Source organism: Centropristis striata, chromosome 9 (genome assembly GCF_030273125.1).
Source record: "Centropristis striata isolate RG_2023a ecotype Rhode Island chromosome 9, C.striata_1.0, whole genome shotgun sequence".
In the NCBI taxonomy this organism is placed as follows: Eukaryota; Metazoa; Chordata; class Actinopteri; order Perciformes; family Serranidae; genus Centropristis; species Centropristis striata.
Window position 1 is genome coordinate 15,099,357 of NC_081525.1, and position 22,909 is coordinate 15,122,265.

Here is a 22,909-nt window from a genome sequence, read left to right on the forward strand (position 1 = left end):
GTAATGTGTTGTAGCAGAGAGTTATGAGTTGCACTTATACTTATGAAGGTAATAAAATAATAACACCGACCGAGGATCCGTAGTCTGAACCAAGACTGCAAACTCTTTATTATCTCCCACATTGTCAATGGCAGCTCATTACAGCTTCAGTTCTTACCTTTCACAATAAAAGCTCTATCAAGACATACGCTGCATCACAGTGAATGTATTCTCATCCCAACTCGTCAGATATCGGTGCAAGGCACCCTTTTGTGTCAGTTTATAATGTGTCAGAGACAGTGTATCATTTTCCTCTAGTTACATGCACAGTACCTTTTCAAAATAAACTTCCGTGTTCATAGGGGACTGTTAAATTTAGCAAATACAACCACTTGACTAAGTTTCATTAAAAACACTTCCGCACTTAACTACTTGACGCAGTTACTCAGGTTGACTACAAATAACAACATTGACTCTTGGTCTCACACAGAACATGAACATCGGTCTCCTGGATCAAAGTCTGGGGTTTGTTTGACCCATCCACCACCAATCCTTCCAACCCCAAACGGATCTTTACACTCTTTGCATTATGTCCGTTACTCAGTCTAAGTCTAATATTGCAGTGTATGGGCTTACATTGGAGATAGTTGGTTGGACAAAGTGTCTGTATCAGATGAGTTGGAGGTGAGACCAGGCTGCCACAGTGCTAACTTACAGTATAAAAGTTATATTCAGCAAATGTTCACATGTTGTTTTACTATTTGAGACAATGTCCCAACAACTAGAATTAAGTTTGTATTTACAGCAACAACTACAATGGTACGAGCACCTCCTTCTACCTGCTTATCCCCACGCTGTATGTAAAGTAAAAGTTACTGAATTTGTAGCATAATGATCCTAACTAAATAGCACAAGGAACTTATTAGTTTACAAGTATCACCAGCCAGAAATGAGGCCAAGGGGGGATGATGAATGAGTATATTTCCCCAAGCAAAAGGCTGACCTGGATACTGCTTTCTTCCTCCCCTTCCCCAGTGCCAAGTGGGCCACCATTTTTCACTGGCCTCACACTTAGCCACGGACAGGCTTATTTGGGCCCATGCTAACGGTAGCCCTGACCTGCAGTCTGCCTCCGCCGCCGGCCTCCCTCCATCCCGAAAAAAAAACTGTAATCCCTTCGCTGGGGCCCCGTAATTTGATCAAATAGCATACACCCTTCCCCACCACTTATTGGCCAATTAAGTCAAGTTCTCACGCAGGGGGTCCAGCTGGCTCGGTGTTATCTGGGGATGAATTGATTGAAGCCATTCCACATCTATGAACCCTACTTTAATGATGTAGGTGATAATACTTGTAATTCTTCTCAGTCAGGGGACTCATGGGCGCAGCTGTTACCGCAGTAATCCTTGTCCTGATACACTGAAGTACCAGCAAGGCATTAATCTGTCTCTCAGATTCTCCTCCGCCAGGTTTTTCTCCACCCATTTTCTCCCTGCCTTTGCTTACACTTCGTAGTTAATACTACATCTGTGAAATGTGACATTGAAGGGAAAAAAAAAAGGCGTAACACACGATTGCGAGGGATTCGACGTTAATGATTGCGCACCGCTCGCATTCCCCAGTTCTGGGCCCTGACCACTTTGTTAAAAAAAGACTGCCCCCCCCTCCTCCAACTAAACCATGACAACTTAAGAAGGATAGATTTAGGAGTGAAAAATCAATAAATACATGCATTAGTTTCAAAGGCAGACATTAACATTCTAAAACAGACTTCTCTTATAATCCTGCCTCTAGCCATTCAGTCAAAATATCAAATTATCATAATGAGGTCTAACTGCATATAAATGCTAAGCATTAAAATCAGAGAAAGAGGTTACACATAATGTGATACATTCTTTATTACAGAATTGCACAGTATTTTTATATAAGTGCATATCTCTATACATCCCTCGCTTAATATTGCAACATTAATTAAATAATGCACATTTTATTATCACCTCTCTGACAGTGGGAATAGGTAATGATTGAGTGTTCTCATGTCTTTGTTTTACATATTTCTTCATAAAGGTGGAATACTTTGTCAAGAATTAAAAATACAACAGATGACCTGGATTTTAAGGTGTATTATGCACAAAAGAGTCGAGCGTGCTCTTAAGAGTGTCGACGTTGTCTTTTAACTTGAGATCAGAGAGCAAGAATTGCATAGAAATGAGTCTGAAACCCGGAGCCGTCCCTCCCGAAGTTCCCTCAGTAAGAGACGGGAGAGGAGAGGTTATCTCTGCTGCCGCTGTGACCTTGACAAACTCAGGGGCGGAATCGCTGCAGTGTTCACACCTCTGCAGAGCTGCTCGCACACAAACAGCAGCTAATAACATGCTCCAAGTCCCCGTTAGGTCACCATTAGGGTCCTCGGGGTGCATGGATCTGCCGGGGTCAGGGGTTGGTGGAGTCTGGGACAAATTTATCAAGGGAATGAGGCTTTAAAGTAGCGTCAACAAGGGCAAACACCTGCAAGCCCAGCTGGTGCTCTGTGCCACTGACAACACTCACCTGCCAATAAAGATATTTCTACATTGTGCGCCTTGAAATGCTTCGCTGGGCACGCACTTATTAAAATAATTTCCACATATTAATGCTCACAACGCTGACTATCCATTTATCTGTGCCATTAAATTTACATTGCCAACTTCTGTAAAATGTATTTCCCTTAAAGCGATTGTGTCTTGTAGGGAAACATAAAATCTTACATTTTGTATTATGTGTGTAAACTTAAGTATACTGATAGAATTTGCAAATCACTCTGAAAATGCATTGAATAATAATGAATAATACATAACCGCTGAACAAATTAGACTGGTGTGAGGCTCCGGCGTGCAGCCGAACGCCATGAAAGATCTCAATATTAAGGATGAAGAATTGGGTGAGTAAGCAGCACTAGCAAGCCGGATCAGTCTCATGGTAAACAATTTAGTGTGTGTGTGTGTGTGTGGGTGGGGGGGGGGGGTGGCGTACAGTAATTACTGCTTTCAGTCTCATTTAGGAAGCCTGTTGGCGCTCGGCAGTGTGATGTCACCACAGTGCTGGATGGATTTCTGGATTCGTCATGTGCAGATATGAACAGCCATTTAAGTGACAGGACGTTTGAGCTGTCATGCCAGCTTCGAACATTTTTTTTCCTCCCTGTTTTTTTTTTCTCCTCCCTCCCCTTCTAGACAGCATCACGCCTACTTTTGTCTGAACACATATTGCTCAGTTTAACTTTTTTGTCTTGTCTGTGTGTGTGTGTGTGTGTGTAAGGGGGGGTAGAAGAAGCCGTAAATGATCAGCAACCTTGAAGTCTGTTTATGTCTTCGACTGATATAGGAGTTCAATGAAAAATCAAATGAAGAAACTCATTATGTACATTTATGTACATACATAGCAAATTAGCAGAGCAGAGTGGGGTTGCATATGTATGTGTGCGTGTGTGTGTGTGTGTGTGCTCGTGTGGCTGCAGGATAAAATAAGCAACAAGCATTTTGGGCTTGTAAACACAAGCATAGAGGAGCGTCTGTTGGTTTCTGTCCTCATTATTTTTGGCAGGGTTGCATATGTTCCCCGTGCAGAGCCGAGCTTGATTATCATTGCAATCAGCAGAGGTGGAGAGAGTCACATTAATTTGTAGTAATTAAAAGCACTGCTGCATCTGACAGCGCATGCTAACGAGACCCTTTGATTGTTTGGATCTCTAAGTGTGCCTCTCCTTGTTTGCATCACCTCGGAGGAATTCGTAATATCAAAGCTTAGCGCTATCTGATACTTGTCAAAATGCAATTTATAAAAGTTTAATTCTTTTATTGATTTAGTTTAGGTTTGATGCCTGCAGTGTCAGCTCCCCTGGTAGAACTTAGTGGATTCAAATGCTTGTCACCAGCTCGGCCTCCTTTTTACTGAGAACAATTGCCATAGGCCAGCCCAACAGGCATGGTTTAATTGCCATTAATTAAAAGCATAAATCTTTTTCTTCAGTTGCTCTGCTCTTAAACAGGGCTTTGCGTTTCTGCTTTTTTTTCTCTGTGCTTGTCAGAATCCCTCCTGGCTAGTCAGGGTTCAACCCCCCCCACCCCCTCCCCCCTCTCTTCCCTCCCCTCTTCCTCCCTCCCTCCCTCCCTCTCCTTCCTCTCTCTGCTCACCAGACGTTTCTGGAATCATCTTTTTAGCACACTCCTGTATGATCTGACGTGAAGTGCGGGCAGCATGGTGATATTTAGTAAACCGGCTTCCTTCTTTATTGATGTATAATGAGGTCAAATGAATCCCCTCGTACGCATGCTTAGATGGCTCCTTGCCTCAAATCCTTTCTGACAGCGAGTAAAACAGCCGGCAAACACAACGCCGGCTCCCAGAGACATGGTTGTGAAAAAGCAGGAGAGAGGGAGAGAAAAAAAGCTCTTTCATACCATGGCAATTTCCCTCCTGTCTAGTCCTTAATTAGACACTTATTACCCTCTGAACAGTATTGCTCTCCTGCTCTAAGCCTCTAATACTGCAAATACTGGATGGTAGAATTAACATTAATGCCAGCTTTATTATCAAATGACAGCTCTATTTACTTAAAAGGGGGGGAAAAAAGAAAAACATGGTTTTCTATTTTGTTGTTGCCAAACATTACACGCTTTCATACAACTTCAGTTTGAACTGTGCAGTTTTACATAGTAGTGGTAGTATATTGGGGTAATATTGGAGCCAGTCTGGTATAAAGATAAAGGTAAGATGAGCTTTTCTACATCAATGTGACTATGCATAGGTACTCAGAAGGCTGATTTCTTCTTTCCCTCTGAACCCTAAGGATTTTTCTTCCTGTAACGTTTTACTCACTGTGGTCTCTTTTTTTACTGCATTATATACGTTCAGCACCTCTATGGGAACAGCACACTCATGGGTAGAAGTAGGGAGAATACAGAAATATATTTTGTGCAGTTATACTACCATAAATCAGGAAAAAAAAGTTTAGTGTTACCTTTAACAGCAGCTATACTTATTAAACGTTTTACATTTTTACAACCTCTCTTGTCCTCTCCACTCAGCTCTGTGTAAACAGCCTGCAGTTCAGTCGAGATTTCACTGAATTTTTATCACATGACAGATGTTTCAGTCCAGTCATTTATGGCTTCCTAGTTGAGCTATGGAGCAAAGGATGTAATGTTTTTTTACAGGATCTAGTTAGCGCTTTATATTTGGCAAATAATATGAGTGATATTGATCAGATATCACCATTTTAGACTTAAATTAGGTTAAATTTTCCTAATGGAGGCATACAACACATGATTTATCATGACTGTCGTAATTTGAAAATTTCTGAATTTTTGGTATTTTTTTTAAGTTTCTGGCTATGATAAATAGTGTCATTTTGGTGATTTTTTAAAAATAAAACAAAATTTTAAATAAAAATAATCTAAATAACCAAGATATATCTAAACCTCCACAAGCATCAGCGTCTGCATTACATGCTCTGTAAATCAGGTTTTCATTAGCGTGTGAACGATATCTTGATTAATTGATTTTTTTATTAGTCAATATTTGGTTATCAAAGACATATTGGTATCAATCAGTATCAGCAGATATTAATTCTTCTTTAGCATAAAATGTCCTGCTGAATATACCACTGATTTAGAGATGGTATCAGCAATATTTTTTTCTTCTCATGAATAAAATTCCCTATATCAGCGCCCATATTGGCAATTGGTGAATTTTTTTCCTAATGGTGCATATATACAGTCATGGAACAAACTGTTCATTTTAATGGCTGGTACAACTAAAGGTACATTTGTTTGGACAAATATAATGATAACAACAAAAATAGCTCATAAGAGTAATTTAAGAGCTGATATCTAGCCATTTTCCATGGTTTTCTTGATGATGATTTTGGTTATTATCAAGAAAACCATGGAAAATGGCAAGATATCAGCTCTTAAATTACTCTTATGAGCTATTTTTGTTGTTATCATTATATTTGTCCAAACAAATGTACCTTTAGTTGTACCAGCCATTAAAATGAACAAGAAAGCAAGGAGAAAACAAGGTTGGTCTAATATTTTTCCCATGACTGTATAACATATACATTGGTATTGATAGATACCAATATTTGTGTGATTGACCAATATCGGCCAGATATTTTATGCCAGTCAACATATTGCTCGGCTCTTATTTTGGCAGAGCAGGACACCACTGTTGGGGAAAGGAATCAGAGGTGTCTTATATTATCAGTGGTGTCAAAACAATTCAGTTTCCTTTCACTGCCAACCCTTGCCACTCGCCCCCTCACCCTCAGCCCCGTGCCCTCTGCTCCTGGGTGGCCGCGTCTCCGTCAGCGGCTCAACCGGAGCCCTACGCGCATTTACGCATATTAGCTTTTTGCCGCATCTGCCAGCATTGGCAGCCATTCCCCCTGCGAAGCTGCATACATAGTCAAGAGCTGAGCCTTCCCTGCCTTATTAAAGCCAAGAGAGTGTTTCAGTTCAGGGTCATTGAGAGAGTGCAGCACATAAATATGTTAGGGCGGCGCTATCAGCCGGTCAGTTTACTGGGGGTGATCGATGATGGTCCCAGCACACTCGCCCAACAAACATCCTAAGCGGATGCGGTTTTTGCTTAATTGGGAGCTTTGCAGCTCAGATTCCGACTTATTTGATGTTGATGATGAAGTCCCAGGAAAGCTGGGGGGATTCTTGTAAACTAAATGTGTGTGCGTGTTGTCTTCATTCGTACGCTGGTCAGAACTGTTACCCGTCAATTTGACCTGCATAGTTTCCCTCCTCATCTGAGGGAGTACGGACACACACACACGTACATACACACATGCCCTGAGCTCATTTTTAATCCTCGCAGCTCACTGTGAGGACAGGAGGAAGTTCCAATTAAAATTAAAATAAGCTCTTTTAACGGTCTCTTAAATTGACAACTGAACAATGATTTTCGAATTGGTATCTGTCAAAGGTCTCGGAAAATCCTCAGTTGATAAGGCCCAACGCATCCAATTAGTAGCAGAGTAGGGCCTCAGCCAGTAATGATTTCCAGGTCCCTTAAGATGTGGCGCGGACACTTATTGCAAATTACTGACAAAGAGCCCCGCTGTATTGATGAGGGGGAGAACAGCCAAGTCTCCGTGTTCCCATCAGGTGGACGAGCACCAAGAGGGGCCTGGAGGAGAGCTCGGGTGTCTCTCTCTCTCCCTCTCTCTCCCTCTCTGCAGCCATAATGTGGCCTCGCTGTGTAGCTCGTATATGAGCCCCCCTGCTGACACGGACTCTGAGAGACCAGCCTCTCTTGACATGAGCCCCAGCTCAGGGAAAATGCTAATGCTAACATGAGGGAGGTGTCAGGAGCGGATCATCAATAATGTCTGCGAGTTAACTGCCCTCTTCTAATTATAGCTCCTATCTCTCAGGGCCGCGGGAGGCTGCAGGGCAGATCCTTAATTGAGCGGAGGTAAGATTTGCTTCCCTATCATATCCAGGGCCCCATTGTTTACAGTCCTTGAAACTGATTGAAAGGAATCAAAAGATTCATGGAGATGCGGTTTTCTGTGCAGAATGTATTTGGTATGCAGGAAGAATGAATAAAGGGGGATGATTCTTGCTGGTCAGGTAGGGATTTAGATTTGAAGGCCATACTATAGCCAGAGGTCATATCATTTATTCTCAGCATTGATGCCTTTGGAATGTGCTATGTTTTGCTGCTCTGTGTTGCAGTGCAGGTTGGCACCAGAGGGCCAAATAAGAGCCGCTCTCTATGACAGTCTAACGCCGTTCACCTCAATTATGGGAGTTAATGAATAGATAATCACATTTTGCATTTAGATTCGCTGCCTGCGTAGCGTTATTGCAGTGCACATTTCCTCCACGCTCTCCAGGGAGCGTTGCTGCGGGTCCACAAAGCTCTCAGGCCATGTTGAGTCCCCCGATGTTTACACGAGTCTGAGGCTTCCATGCTGCTGTAGGCTCAGTAAAGAAGGTGTTGACCCTGGTGACCTGAGCCTGCTTCCATTGGGTGGAAGAGGGCTGCTCCATACTCTGTGCTTCAGGGTCAAATGGTTTGTAGTTTGTAGTTTCCTCTAGTTAGATGTTTGTTGCAAATGACTGTTGAGAAGTGTGAGGGTTCGGGCTGATAGGAGAGCAGGGATCTGCGGCAGGGTGGGGTTTGGAATGGTTTTGACATTTTGCTCAAGGAGCTGATTGTGCTTCCATCTGTATGTGTAAATACAGTATGCTGATTGGTGATTAACATTATATCGCAATTTAGATTGTAGAGTTCGGGGAAAAAATCGATACAGCATGGTATCGCGATATTTTGCGTGGCAATATTATATCGATTCATGGCCCCCAAGTATCGATATTTAGGGTTCCGGTGCCAGGCGGCTATTTTTTCGCCGTTTTTTTTAGGAATATACTGGAGATACTGGTATCATATGAACCTAGAAGATCTAGGAGTCTATAGGCACCATGTGCGTCAGGATATCGTGTCAGGAAGTTGTCGATATAATGCTGCAAAGTTAGGCTTTTTTATGTTTCATTCAAAAAAATTCTGAGCAGTGAAGCTTGAAGTTGAGCAAAGTTTGAGGAAATGCTGCTCTATACTTTTATATCACACTAACTGTATATATCATGATAGAGTTATTGTAGTGTACATTTGATTCAAATGAGTTAAAATGAACATACTGTTCTTCAAATGTGGCCTCCTCCTCCTGCTCTGTATTTAACAAACCTTGAGTGAGTGAGATCACAGACTTGCAGGCAGCTGGATTCATGAAATCACAAGATTATGTGATCCGTGTGATAGCACAGAATTGTGTGAGAATTGATGACTATTGCCATATTTCTACCACTCGTGTTCAGAAACCCAGGAATAGTTTACTGCTATATGTTTACTATTATATGTTCTGTGAAAAAAAGTTTTCATGTTGGTGCATATTGGAGAACGTATCAGCTAATACTGATATGCCTCTCATAGGCCGATACTGGCCCATAATATCAGCCTTTGTTCAACCATAAAAATGATCTGTCTCTGTATCTTTATTCAGATAGAAGACAGGAAATGTGCAATGTTTACACCAGAAGATACATTAAATCAGACAAACATGGCAAGAGTTTTTTCCGAATAAGTTCTGATGTAGTGAACATTTAACTCCTGACTGGTCAGCTGTTTCCGCTCTAACATGAAAGAACAATTATAAGTTTCCCAATTCAGTCTAATTCCTGAAGACATATTTTCTTTCATGGGTGGCCAAAGTTGTCCGATTAGCAGCCTCTTTTTTATTATTGTTTTTTCTCTCTTGCTCAGTCTCTCCTTCTCCAGTTTACTGACGGATTAGCCTCCAGCATCACATTACATTGTCATCTGCTGACCAAAGTACGTTTATGCAGCTTTCAGTCTAACCAGTTAATGGAAACGTCCGTAATTAAAATTTTCTTTAATGCAACATTTCAAAATTTCGCTTCAAAAATTTGATTTGACTTTAATGGAAACACGGCTAATAATGGCATTTTCCTGAATAATAATGAGCAACTTAAAAAAATATGTTTCAATTACGTTATTTGTGCTTCACTAAATAACAGATTCGGATTAAAGCCATTCCAACAGTCGTATGGTATATACCATTGTTTCTCTTTTTTATTTTTATTTTTCAGCTGTGGTGAATGGTCCAATGTTTTCTGGTGTTCACGTGCTTACATGCGAAATATTGATACTTTAATTGTTAAATGAGCTCCATGAAGATGGATTATTTGCCATTTTCTGTGTTTAGATTAATCAAGACATATTACCTGAGACATGGTAAAAGACATCATAGTTCACTGATTACTAATGTTAGAATATCTCTGGAACGCTACGGTCCAGAGACTTACTTTAAATGACTGTTGTAGCTTTCTTATTTAAACTTTATAAAACCAAGGCATCTTGTGATAATATTAATCCATTTTGCATGTTGAAATGAGTTGACATTTATGTTAGCCATTAGCTGACGCCTATGGAGGGCATGGTTGAGTCTGTCAACAAATCAGGGGGTTGTGTTTCTTCTTCTTTGGTTTTGGCAGATTAATCTCTGCAATAATACAATATGTAGAGCATGCAAAGTCATCAGTGTCATCATTTACATGCTACAGTTTTCCTTTTGATTGGTTTATGAAAAGGTTTAAAGGTTGCAGATTTTAATTGGTCTCTGCTTGTTTCTTTCTGACTGAGGTGTTTATGGAGCCTTTTTTTTATTCTGTTTGGCTTTTAAAGAGATTATAATCCGAATATCAGGCTCCATGTAAACCTGAATATTGTCTGTGTGCCGTTTGTAATCCCCGTTAAACTTGTAGCCCTCTGCACGTCTGTGTTCCTCTAAGATGAGAGAGGCTTTGATTTCCCCCATCTTTGTGTCACACTGACTGGCATACTATTTGACAGGTGGAGTTAAAATAGAGAAAATTGTGGATGAAAATTCGTCAGTCTCAATCTCTTGCCCTGGGCTGTAGGCAGCAGAGACAGAAGCCCACTGCTTTGTGTCAAATGTTTATCAAAGGGCCTGATTAAATTGCTGTGTTCAGGGTAACAGCGTAATAGAAAAAAATCAAATCCCTATACCTTGGCAAGCCGTCCTGATCTGTGATTGTGAGCAGAATAAAGCGGACAGATACCAAGGTGCCAGAAGAAACCTCTGACCAGCCAGCTGTAAAGAAGGCTGGAATATTATATGCCCTTTGTTGTCGCACAAAAAGAGACGCGAGCGCTGAGATCTGTTATTCTCACTTTCCTCTGTCTTCTCAATCATTCTTTTTTCTCTTTATTGCTGCAGGAAATAAACCTGGCCCCCTTTTGCTGAGGCCGGCTAGCTTCCCCTGGCCATTCCTCTCTGTTTTGTTTCAAAAGGGCAAGGCTCTCCAGCCTGAGCAGTTTGCCCTGCAGTCCCACGCCAGGGGCGATGCTTGCCTCAGCTGCTTCATCACCGGGGGACTGGGCTAACGTCTCCTGACTGCACTTAGCTGTGTTTCTCTGATACGGTCATATCACATCAGCCTGGGCACATGTGACATTGCATCTCCTCCTAACTTTAAGCAGTTTGTTGCCATCCATGTTCTTTCTGCTTTTATCTCCCCCCCCCTCTTTTTGAGTGATGTTATGATTTGTTGCAGTATTTTCTGGCAGCGCCTCTGCCACACGTTTGTGTCGGATAACAGGGCCTATTACAAGATCTCTCGATCTGGCCAGTTTTCCCCTACAGGAGACAGAGAGAGCCACCCCCCCACCCTCCAGTTTTTTTTCTCATCCTTACCCCCGCATTTGAATTTCTAGATAATAGGCTTTGACTTCTGGCTGCACGTTTATGGGTCTTTTCATGTTATCAGCTTAGCTCATAGCGTGGAGCTGAAGAACACAGACTCCTAGTGACAGGCCAGCCAGTCAGCAAGGCGAGCCTGTCAGGATCTCTCATACACTAATGATTTCCCTTTAGTCTATTTTCTGTCTCATTGGCCGTTTCCTTCAAAAACAAAATTGCTCATTTAAATTCTCATGCCTGGGGCATTTTGGTCTTCAAATATTGTTGGAAAGTGAAAGGATTAGGCAAAATATGCTTTTTTAAAATGTTAATATATTTTCTGGTTCACTTTCTCCTCTGAGGCCAATTAGGGAATTTCTGCTGGCTGCATTAATGTCAAACTGACATCCCCAGCTATAATTACACTGTGCTTGAAACCTAACTTTCACTTGTGGGTAGATGAGTGTGCCTTGCAGTGACACAGAGACTCGCTCTGCCAGCTTTTGATCATTTAATCATTGCTTGCTTTCTTTCACTCTTTCCTCCCTTGCTTGCTGATGATTTCACCTTTTATTCTTTCTGTTGCAAAATGCAGTGTTGTGTTTCATTATTCACCGCTGTATTTTGCAGGGTTCATTAGTGACATCATGCCTCCTCTTTGCCTGCTCACAGTAACACGAGGAGAGCGGGATGGTCCCTTCAGGTGGAGATACCATATGTACATTGTTTACTCGCTTGATTCACAATTTACATTGTGTTCTTCATGTTTTCTGTGTTTTATTTTTTTACAATGAAGAGAGTGAGCGCGCTGTCGGGAATTGAATGATGGGGAATGCGTGGCACAAATGCATCATGTCTCTGCCAGTCCTCCTTATGCTGCAGTTCTGTGTCAAGACCAGGGAGACGGTTAATGATGGTTAATGCTTTCACCATGAATATGAATGCCTCCACATCTGAAGCCGTATGGCACATTCCACTTGTGATTTGGGCTCCTTGTGCCTGTCAGTTGCCATGGAGCCACTGATACTTAACACGTTCTAAATATCTGTAAGGAAAACAGGAGTGAAAAAACAAATTATTTTAATACTTTTTCATAAGTTGGAGGTTGAGTGTGATTTGTGCAGGCATTTTTATTCTTTTTTAAAAAAAAACTTTATTGCCACCGACAATAATGAACAGGCAATTATCATTATAGAACAAAATTGCCTTTAGAGTGGGTATTACCAGACATGACTGCAAATGTGGATGAGAGTTCAACATCCAAGAATAGAACACATGTAGGTGTATACCTACTGTATACACCTACTAGAGGTGTGAATCAGCAGAGGCCCCACGATAAGATTTTATCCCGATACTTGAGTCACGATACGATATTATTGTGATTTTAAGCATTTTGCAATATGGTTGATACTGTTTAACTGCATTTGTGTCCACAAAATAAAATTCAATCAAGAATTGTTTTGTCAAATAAGAGAAAATCCTCAGTCTGTTCATCTCACTTCAGTCTTTTTTTTCTCCTCAATGAGAGTCAAACCCACAGACTGACCAACAGTCAGTTGTATTCAGTCAAACTGAACTGAACTGATATCAAACATGTATGGATGACAACAACTGCAGCATTTTCTCACTTTCCTCAACATTAAGCTTCACTGCTCTGAAATTTTTTTAATAAATGTAAAAAAAAGCCTAACTTTGTTGCGTTATTTCGACTATTTCCTGAAACGATCTTCTAGTTTTGTATGGTACCAGTATCTCCAGTATATTCCTAAAAGTGAGCCCACTACGGCCTCCGGGAAAAACAGAAACGGCAAAAATACTGAACGCTAAATATCAATACTTGGCAACCATGAATTATATTGTCACGCAAAATATCGCGATGATATGCTGTATTGATTTTTTCCCCCACCTCCTATATCTACCCATACATGCATATATGTGCACATACAAACCTACACATTACACATGCATACAAGCACATACATACACATGTCTTTATTATTTATACTGTCAGAATGAAAGAAAATACAAGTAACATTTATATATTCTGGTGAATTACATAGGGTATGATCATTTGACCGCTCTATTATGTCTCATAAGTTGTTGCAGCAATTTTTGGTTGGATACCATTTTCTAAACACTGGAGAATACATAGAAATGTTATAACATCCCTCCAGAATATCACATTAAGACATCAAAAGGAACATGGTAGAAAACCCCATGCTGTGATTTGGTTTAAAAACATTTGACATTTGGAGATTTCTGTAAGAATTGCATTTTTTAGCAGTTGGATGGCGAGCACTTGTGTTCCGGAAACTGCTGAGAAACCCCCTTTCTGCCAACCTCTGAATGCCCTAGGTGTGCAGTTTGTGGTTGTAAAGTTTCATGAGGCTGTGATTATTCTAGAGGTCACAACAGCTCATTTTATACAGTGAGGTCAAGCTTCAAAATATGGTCTCAGTACAATGAAATGGCTCCTATGGGGACTAACATCATCACACATGAATAAAACTGGGCTCCCAGAATCCACTAAATGCAATGCCAAGACTGTTTATGGACCCCAGTATGCAGACATATTCAAATACAACAACACATTTGTGCTTCATGAAAAAACTTGCATGGTTTCTGCCCCAAATTGCATAAAGTGGGTATGCCTGTAAAGGGCAGACTCATGGGTACCCATAGAACCTATTTTTATTTGGATGTCTTAAGATCAGAGGTCAAGGGTCTCCTTTGAGAATGATCATATCAGTTTTTTACCCTCACTAAAGTATAGCCCAATGGCCCCTAAGGTCTACTGGTTTCATATGTTTTAGTGTCTTTACTGGAGCTTTTACACTGCAAATAGTTGAGTGCGAGTGCGAGTGGAATTTCAAGTTTTAGTTAAGTTTAAGTGTAATTATAAAGTTTTTTTTCCCTTAACATAGGATATGAGGTGGGTATACCTGTATAAATGGGACGTCATTTTTAAGGACATTTATTCTTTCCGCAGTGAGTTCAAACAAAGCTACTTGGGCAGGTTTAGGAAAAGATCATGCTTTGCATTTTTATGTTAGGTAAATTATGTTATGTTTCTAAGTGAAGTTGTCAATGTAAATAACTTTTGGTGTAACATGGGACATGAACAGCGGTCTCCATCCACCCTGTCCTCCTACCTATGTAGACTTTCTTGCTCTTTATACTAAGTCACCATCTGAACATGAAAACCAAAACACCTTGTGTTATGATTTAAGAAATTCACCATGTTCTTTCTGTGTCATTTGGTGATACCAGGCTGACAATACTGCATTTAACATACTGGTACATACTGAATGTTTTCCTGGCATACTAAATATTATGCTGCTATGTCTATTGGAATACACCCGTTCTGGTTCCCAACTCGTCATATACACAGACACAGATTTAAACAAGTGGTTAATGTTGTGGGTTACTACTTAGTTATGTTTAGGAAAAGATCAGGGTTTGTCTTTAAAAAAAGTAGTTTTTTTAGGTAAATTAAGTAATGTTTCTAAGTGAAGTTGTCAATGTAAATAACTCAGCATTATCTTTTGGTTTAACATGGGACATGAACAGAGGTCTCCTGGGTGAAAATCATGACCCATCCACCCTGTCCTGCTACCTATGTGGACTTTCTTGCTCTTTATACTAAGTCACCATCTGAAAAACAACACAAAAAAATGCATAGTGATTCCCCCCATTATGACGTAAGAAATTGGCCATGTTCTTTGTGTGTCATTTGTTGATACCAGGCTGACAATTCTGCAAAAACCTGAGCGTTGATTTGAGATTTGGAGCCACTATCAGACACCAAATGTTGATGAAGCCGACTCTTGTGAATGAGCTCCCCATTTAGCCTCCAACAGCTTGACAATTGTGATGCCAATCAACTTAATGACCCGGTGATTGTTTTGAATTATCATTAGCCCATGTTGGACACCATCAATCTGTTACAGTATTTGAGTAGCTGGCTCTGGGGAGCAGAAAAAAAAACAGTACAGTTTGACAAAATGCACACACAAGCTTCCTCTGCTATTGGTAACGTCCATCGGCCACCCCTCCCCTCCCCGCCCCGCCCCCCCTTCCTACGTCTTTTCTTCTCGCCTCGCTCTGTTTGCATTGTTTTACCCTTTTGCTTGGACTTCAGGTAATAGGAAATGGCACTGACCCCTCCTGATCCCCCCGATTACCTTTGTGAAGCGTGAATGTGGTATGGAATCACACATCAGGAGACGACTTGTAATTATTTTTGCGATGCCATCAGCATGGATCAATCACTCAGAGAGGCTGCTAGTGGAACGCCGCTCGCAGCCATGGATGGAGCCAGCAGCGACCCTCTTTGACTGACAGCTTTGGTAATTAAGTGATTGTATAGACCCCTCCGACTGTTATAACAACCTTGTCAGGGCCAGTCTGCGTTTGGAACACACTCAAATCAATGTGTTCTCCGCTCCCTGAGCATCTCTGATCATGTACCTCAGACAGAGGCAGGAAAAAACAGCATCCTTTGCAGTGACGTGCCAGCAAATAGCTCTGTTTGACTCTCCTACGTTAAAAAAAAATACATAACACATAATGGAGATTTTTAGGATCTTTTATTCTCACAGCAGACCAGAAATGTTAATGCCCACCGTGCTGACCCTGGATGAATAAAAGCTGACTCTACTCCCTCATCTTTTTTTATCATATTTTGAATTGTGTGGCCCAGAATAATACCAACCTGCACTTGAAATTGAACTTGAATGTCACATGTTTCATTACTGCATGAGTGGAAATGACGTTTAGAGGTTGAAATAACATACAATGTGTCCGTCCTAAATGTCACATCGCTCTCACGCTGCAACCTTTAATTCCAAAGCTCCTGGGATGTAATTTTGCATTGAAATTTGATTCCCATCGTCTGAGCCTTTTTTCCTTCGCACCAAAATGAAAAATGTTATCCGTTTGCCGGAGGAGACGTATGTTGTCCTGCATGTGTAATTTGATAACTAATATACTTATAAAAGAGAGTTAATGGCCCTGTGACAAGTCTATATGCTCTAACAACTAAAAAATACTGACATGGTTTTAACTCATCAGTACATAACAAGCAGTCATGCGCTCAGCTTGTTATTTACTTGTTTCTTGACTGAATTGGATTTAGAAATGCAAATTCTAGTTTGATGCAAAATTGTAAAGGCGGGTGGAATATCCAGGTCAAGTTAAATCAATAGTCCATTCATTTATAATGAATACAGAAACTAATTAAACTGCTAATTAAAACTTGTAAGACTTTATTTATTTCTTGAAACACCCTCCAGGATCAATTTAGCATTTATAAGCAGTATAATAACACTTAACAAATGGTATATGACACACTATAATGTAATTGTAAGCACAAATAAAGTCAATTTTAAGGGTTATTAATGTTTATGTAAACTGTTCTAACTTATATGAAGCATCAGCTGGTGAAATGGTAATCAAAGACTGGTGAGACAATCGAACCAAACATTTTATTCACATAAAATTATTAATTATTATTATTTGTTATAGATACTATAACAGTGATTAGAGTTGCGTTCCAAATCACATACTTATTCTTCTTTCTTTAAGTACATACTTCAGCTACCCTTACAAAGTACGTACTGTTGCATGCAGTGTGCATACTATTGGGACATATAAGACTTCATTGCACCTCGAACTTTGACATTGTTCCTCAACGTTTTGGTACTTTTGGCATCCTTTTACTTCTGACTTCTAGTATGTACTCCTGCTTACCTGCTTACTTGTACGTTTATTTACAAGGACTTCATCTAGTACTACTTCATCATTACATGAGGCTTTGAACTTTCATCTTCTAGTTCATATATATGCTGTGCAAAGGATTGTGGGTAAGAATAGCCAGAAAAGTATGCTGGCTTGCATATTGCAAGATACGATTGGATGCATTAGAACATTCTTGGGCTTTTGACATACTGCATTTAACATATTGGTACATATTGAATATTTTTTTTCTTGCATACTAAATAGTATACTACTATGTCTATTGGAATACAGCTGTTCTGGTTCCCAACTGGTCATATAGGACACAGATTTAAACAAGTGGTTAATGTTGTGAATTCAAACAAAGTGACTTGGTTAGGTTTAGGAAAATATCATAGGTAAATTAAGTTATGTTTCTAATTGAAGTTGTCAATGTAAACTTTTGATTTAACATGGGACACAAACAGAGGTCTCCTAGGTGAAAATCATGACCCATCCACCCTGTCCTCCTACATATATGGACTATCTTGCTCTTTATACCAGTGACCATCTGAAAAATGACACAAGTAAATGCATAGTGACACCAGGTGAATAATATGGACATTTTTCAGTTGATACTGATAACAGATAATTACCTGCTTCTCATGGCTGATACGTTTCGATATCCAAAAACTTCACACTTTTTGTTTATTAAAAAGAAGTTCATAACCTGTAGTTTATGCCTAACCAAATGTGACACCACTAATTTTTAACACAACAAAAACGAACGCCTCTGACTCTTCAAATATGCTTCTAATTTTATTTTAGTGAAGTACACCAAAAGAGTAACTTTTGTCTAAGAATTTAAATAAAATTATTTGACATAAGCTGTCCAATCAGACGTCAGTGTATTACATAGTCCATACAAAGACAAAGGCTTTTATAGTGTACTAGTAAAAAAGGTTGCAGACTTTATCCCTCCTCCTTGCAGAAAGTGTTGCAAATTGCAATCGTGTTGTCTTCCTCTGAAATGCGAGGACATGTTGCCTCTCTACAATGTTCTTCTCTATGTTTAATGGCGGACCTCAAACCAGCTGTAAAGGTGCATACCCTCACCGACTGTATGACAGTGTGTAGATGCTGCACTTTGGCTTTGTATTATGGGACGATAATTAATTGGTTGTAATTTAATAATCAGATAATTGCACAATAATATTAAGTATATGATTTGTTATGGTTACTTTATTTGTAAATATTTGTCTCCTCTTCAGGACAACTAAACAAACTCCATCTAAAAGTGATGAAGGTAATGAGATGTGGCTGAAAGCCTCAGGAAAAATCAAGTAAGTGGACCTTCAGTTTTTTCTTTTTTTGGCAAACTATTTCCATGGTCAAAAAGATGAACAGTTTCAGAGCTGCCTGCATCATTTCTTCAAAAGTAAACATTAGTAAATGCGTCATAAAATGTCTAATGGATGTGTATAAAGGCTGCTTTTAAATATCACAGCTCATTGTACGACAGCACGACAACGTCACATTTTAAACCAATACACTAATAAACACATTATTCCAGATAACTATATTATAGTGAGTTTATCAAGTGTTCACATTCTACTTATTAATGCTAAATGGGGGTTTATTGTGTTGCTGAAACTTTCTTGACGAGTTAGATCATAGCTGAACTTTAAAAATATTCAATATGAAATCGCTGTTGGACAGTATGTAACTTTAACACTGTGTAATTATTTTTTCTTATATTCGACAATATACCTGCATATGTAGGAATTAAAACAAAAGTTCAATCATTTTGTGTAAAAAAAAAAAGTTTGTTTAAAATGTTGTCCTTGTTTTGATTGAATGTATATAATATATATGATGAGTGTATAATAGAATTTACCAAATTGTTCTGAGGTCTGAGTTGAGCCTTAGTTGCACTAACATCACCCTCAAATTTTCTGCAAGTTAAATTTAAGTTATTATTTTCACATTAAAGCACTGCGTAGAAAATTATACCAAAAATGAAAAGTGGATGGAATGTCTAAGTTCCCTGTCATTTAAAAAAGTCACTTATGCAGTGATTTTAAGATTATTGCATGATTTATTTGGCTGAATTAATTGTTTTGAAACTGTGGAAATGTCACATAATGAGCACAAACTGACTTAGTTCTTCAGAGCAGAAAACTCGGATTAGAAATGTTCTTCTCCTTCCCTCCTCCCTTAAAAGGTATAAATCATGCCTTTTTGTCTGAGCCAAACATCTAAAAGTCCAAGTGTCACTATTAAAATTGAGACAGATTGTCAGCATGATATTAACTGTAACCAAGATGCTATATGCTGAGCAGTGAAGTGAACTTGTCTCCACCCTGTTTCCAGCAGAATTCCTCTAAACCATACATTCTGTCGGCTTCTCGCTGTGACCTCTCGGGAATGACACAAACACACAAAAGAAAGATTACGTGTGATGTTTGCTGGAGCCGTACTTCAACACATGAGACCTCTGAGTGCCCAGGTGTTAAAAAGCTCCTCAAGATTTTTCACAAAGGTTAGTTTTAACTTTTTTTCTCACTAAAGGAAAGTCTTTAATTGCACCAATATGGAGATTACATTTTTAGGATGCATTTTATAAAGTGACCTGACAGAGGCATATTCTGTCACATGGACAAATAAAACACTTAACTTTTTAATTAAGCTTAAACACTGACCAGCAAACAGAAGAGACATCTGTGTGTTTGATTAGTCAGTGTGATCTCTGACTTTGTAGGTGACATACCGTTAGGCAGCTTTTAATCAATGTAATTCCCTGACCATCTGTTTAGGACAACAGCTTTCTGATTGGCTGTTCAGTCAGACATTAGACCACACCCTGCACATGCCACTGCTCTCATCATTCTCACACCACACCAACAGTTTCATTAAATAGGTTCCAAATGAGTCAGTCCAAATTTAGCTTAACCGTTTCTAATTTCAAAATAAACAGAACAACTTTTTTTCTTAAGATTTATTATCTCCAAATAGCTTCTGTTAAAAAATATATATATTTGTAATTCATACATGAGTGAAATCTATTTTTTTTAATTCAGTCTGAATGTGAATAATAATAATTATTATTATTCAAATATCATGTCTACAATGGATCATGTGATTGTTTTTTTTTTTCTTAAGTTCTAATAGATTACAGAGTTTATTTTGCTCATTTTAAATATTAAGTCATTTCTTTTTTAGAACTGGAAAAAACAGTTTCCTGCTTAAAAGTGATATGTGCAGCTTTTTTTTGCTGCTCCCTGAAAATGTAAAAGCAATTATATGAAATTAATTCATAAAAAGTTTTACATGGATGCTAATTACTAAAAAAAAATCCAGCAAAAAAAAAATCACTATAAATATTTTTTCTACTTGCATATTCTCGTCATAACCAATCACTAAATCCCTTAACAGGCTCTCATCCGTCCTGATTGGATCACGCTGTTAATGACGCTGGGCCTGTGTAATTAAAAAGGAGAGCTCCACTGTTTGATCATGAGAACATGCATCAGCAGCAGCATTAAACTTATTTTAACCTTTAGCAAAAAAACAAAAAAAAAACGTGCACAGACCCTGGTCCAGCCTGGTCCCGTGTCCCCGCACTGACTGACAGTAAACGGGGTGTCTAACGCTGCAGCGCTGCAGCCGAAAGGTCGCCAGCGGTGAAGTGACAGCTTCCACGCAAAGCCGGCGGAGAATCAATACGGTGGCAGCCACTGTTCACTGTCCCATCATCGACCATCAGCTCAGGCCAATAAGACGATACCCTAACTGGTCGCATTCAATTTGCTCCTGCGGCGCCTTAAAGCTAATAAAGCGATTGATTGTTCCTGTTTGCGGCTGATGATTGCGCGCACGCACTCTGACTGACGTGTTTGCGCATCGCTTTGATCTGATTTGTAGGGAGTCAGGTTTGGAGAAGGCCTCATTATGTTTCCACTGTGCAGAGATGTTCTTTCTGTGCCATGTTGCTGTTGTTATTACCTTCAGAGTGAGCTGCATCAACAGCTGACTGGTTGATAATTATTTAAAGTCGCTATTAATTTCATATCAAGTCTTCTTTAAGTGGCACGTGAAGTCACAGGGCTCATTAAAGGGCAGCTGAGGCCTCGTGAACTTTACTCGCGCACACTGTCGCCGCCTTGTGGTCAGACTGTGCACCTGCATGATAGGATCCACTGAGAGGACTTCATGTTAACGCTGTGAAATCTATTATATCTCACTGCTCTGCAGCAATTCAACATGTACAAACATTTGACTAAAAATACTAATACTAGTAAATAATAATAAAAAAGGCCTGATAGAAAATACACTCTTTGATTTTTTTTTAATTGACATTTCTTATTTAATTCTCTTCCCCAGCCAGAGACAGCATGCTGTAAGAAAACACTCAAACATTTTTAACATGTGTGAATAATCAAAAATATTAAAGCTGGTAATTGGAGTCTGCTGCTTTACAGCGTGCTGGTAATTCAAAGCATTTGAATTATTAATTAAAATTCAACATTCTTATTTTCTAGTGCAACCCTGTATGAGTGCAGAGAATTACCAAATCGTTCAAAAATGTTTTAAAGGCATGTTGTAATAGCGTAGCATTTTTCTCTTTCTTATAATACATTTCTTGATGTATGCATGCAAATAAATATAGAATAAAAATAATTCAAACATAAAGGCATCAATAAAAGGCGTTTTAATAATAAACTCTTAATAATGATTGTAATATTAAGAAGAAAAATAATAATAATTTAAATCGGAAACAAACCTATAAATCCGGATTTGATACAGGATAAAATCTTCATCCGTCTCACATCAATAATCATCATCGTCATTATCAACCTGCTGGGGAAGAAGAAGGAGAAAAGCAACAATAATAATAATGTTATTAAGCTAAAACCGCTCGATGATTCATCCTCAAATTCCGTAAAAAGTGCGGACTCTGTGCAGAAAGAAAAAATCCATCTGATAAAAAAATTCTCGTCCGCAAAAAAAAAAAAAAAGTGGAGCACGAGCATACATTCACCTAACTGTGAGAAGTGACATTTCCCATGAACAGACATCATCCACAGAGCGTGCACGCACAGAAGTGCAGCCTCTCTGCAGACACTTTGTCAGCTCCACGCACCTCCATGTCCTCCACATTCATCCACGGCGGTGGGGGAGAAAGTACAGAATTCCTACTACCTTTGAACGCTCATTAGCACCTCATAATTACTTTACTAATTAGGATGACATGGTTATTAACAAGATGCGCTGTCATGACAGTCACCAGCACTCCTCCCCATTCCTAAATATGTCGACCTTGCGGCTCTTAGAATATATCCATAAAGATAGATGCCAAGGCCTGATGTTCACATCTTAAATAGCATTATTATTATTTGTAGTATTATTTAACTATTCAAGAGCAGGTCTGAAAATAGATCAAATATGGCAGATCTTTTTTAAACTATTAAAGCTTCACAAGAATTTCTGCAAAGAGTCAATAAATGAAAAGAAATATTTATATTTCATCCTACCAGTGCTGGAGCTGCTGCCATTCTGAGTTTTAAATTGTTTAGAGCTCATCATTTAATTTCTTTTTTATTATTATTATTTGCCACTTCCTTCTGTCGCGGATATTTCACATAAAATGTTTACAGCATGGCCTTAAAGCACACGCATGCTTTTTTTATTTTTTATTTTTTTTACCTCCTTTTTTAAAGAGCTATTCTCGAATTAAACTCAACTCAATGGTTGGCTTGAACTGTCTAGATAAAGAAACAACTCCCTGATTGGTCAGGAGCCGGAGCCGGTCAGGATGTGAGCCAATGGGAGCGGAGGAAGGTGGGGAAGGGGGCGGAGAAGGAGGGGAGGGGGTGCAGGGAGAGAAAAGGCGTCGAGTGTTTATTATAAAGGAGAAAATATTAATTCCCCCTCGCC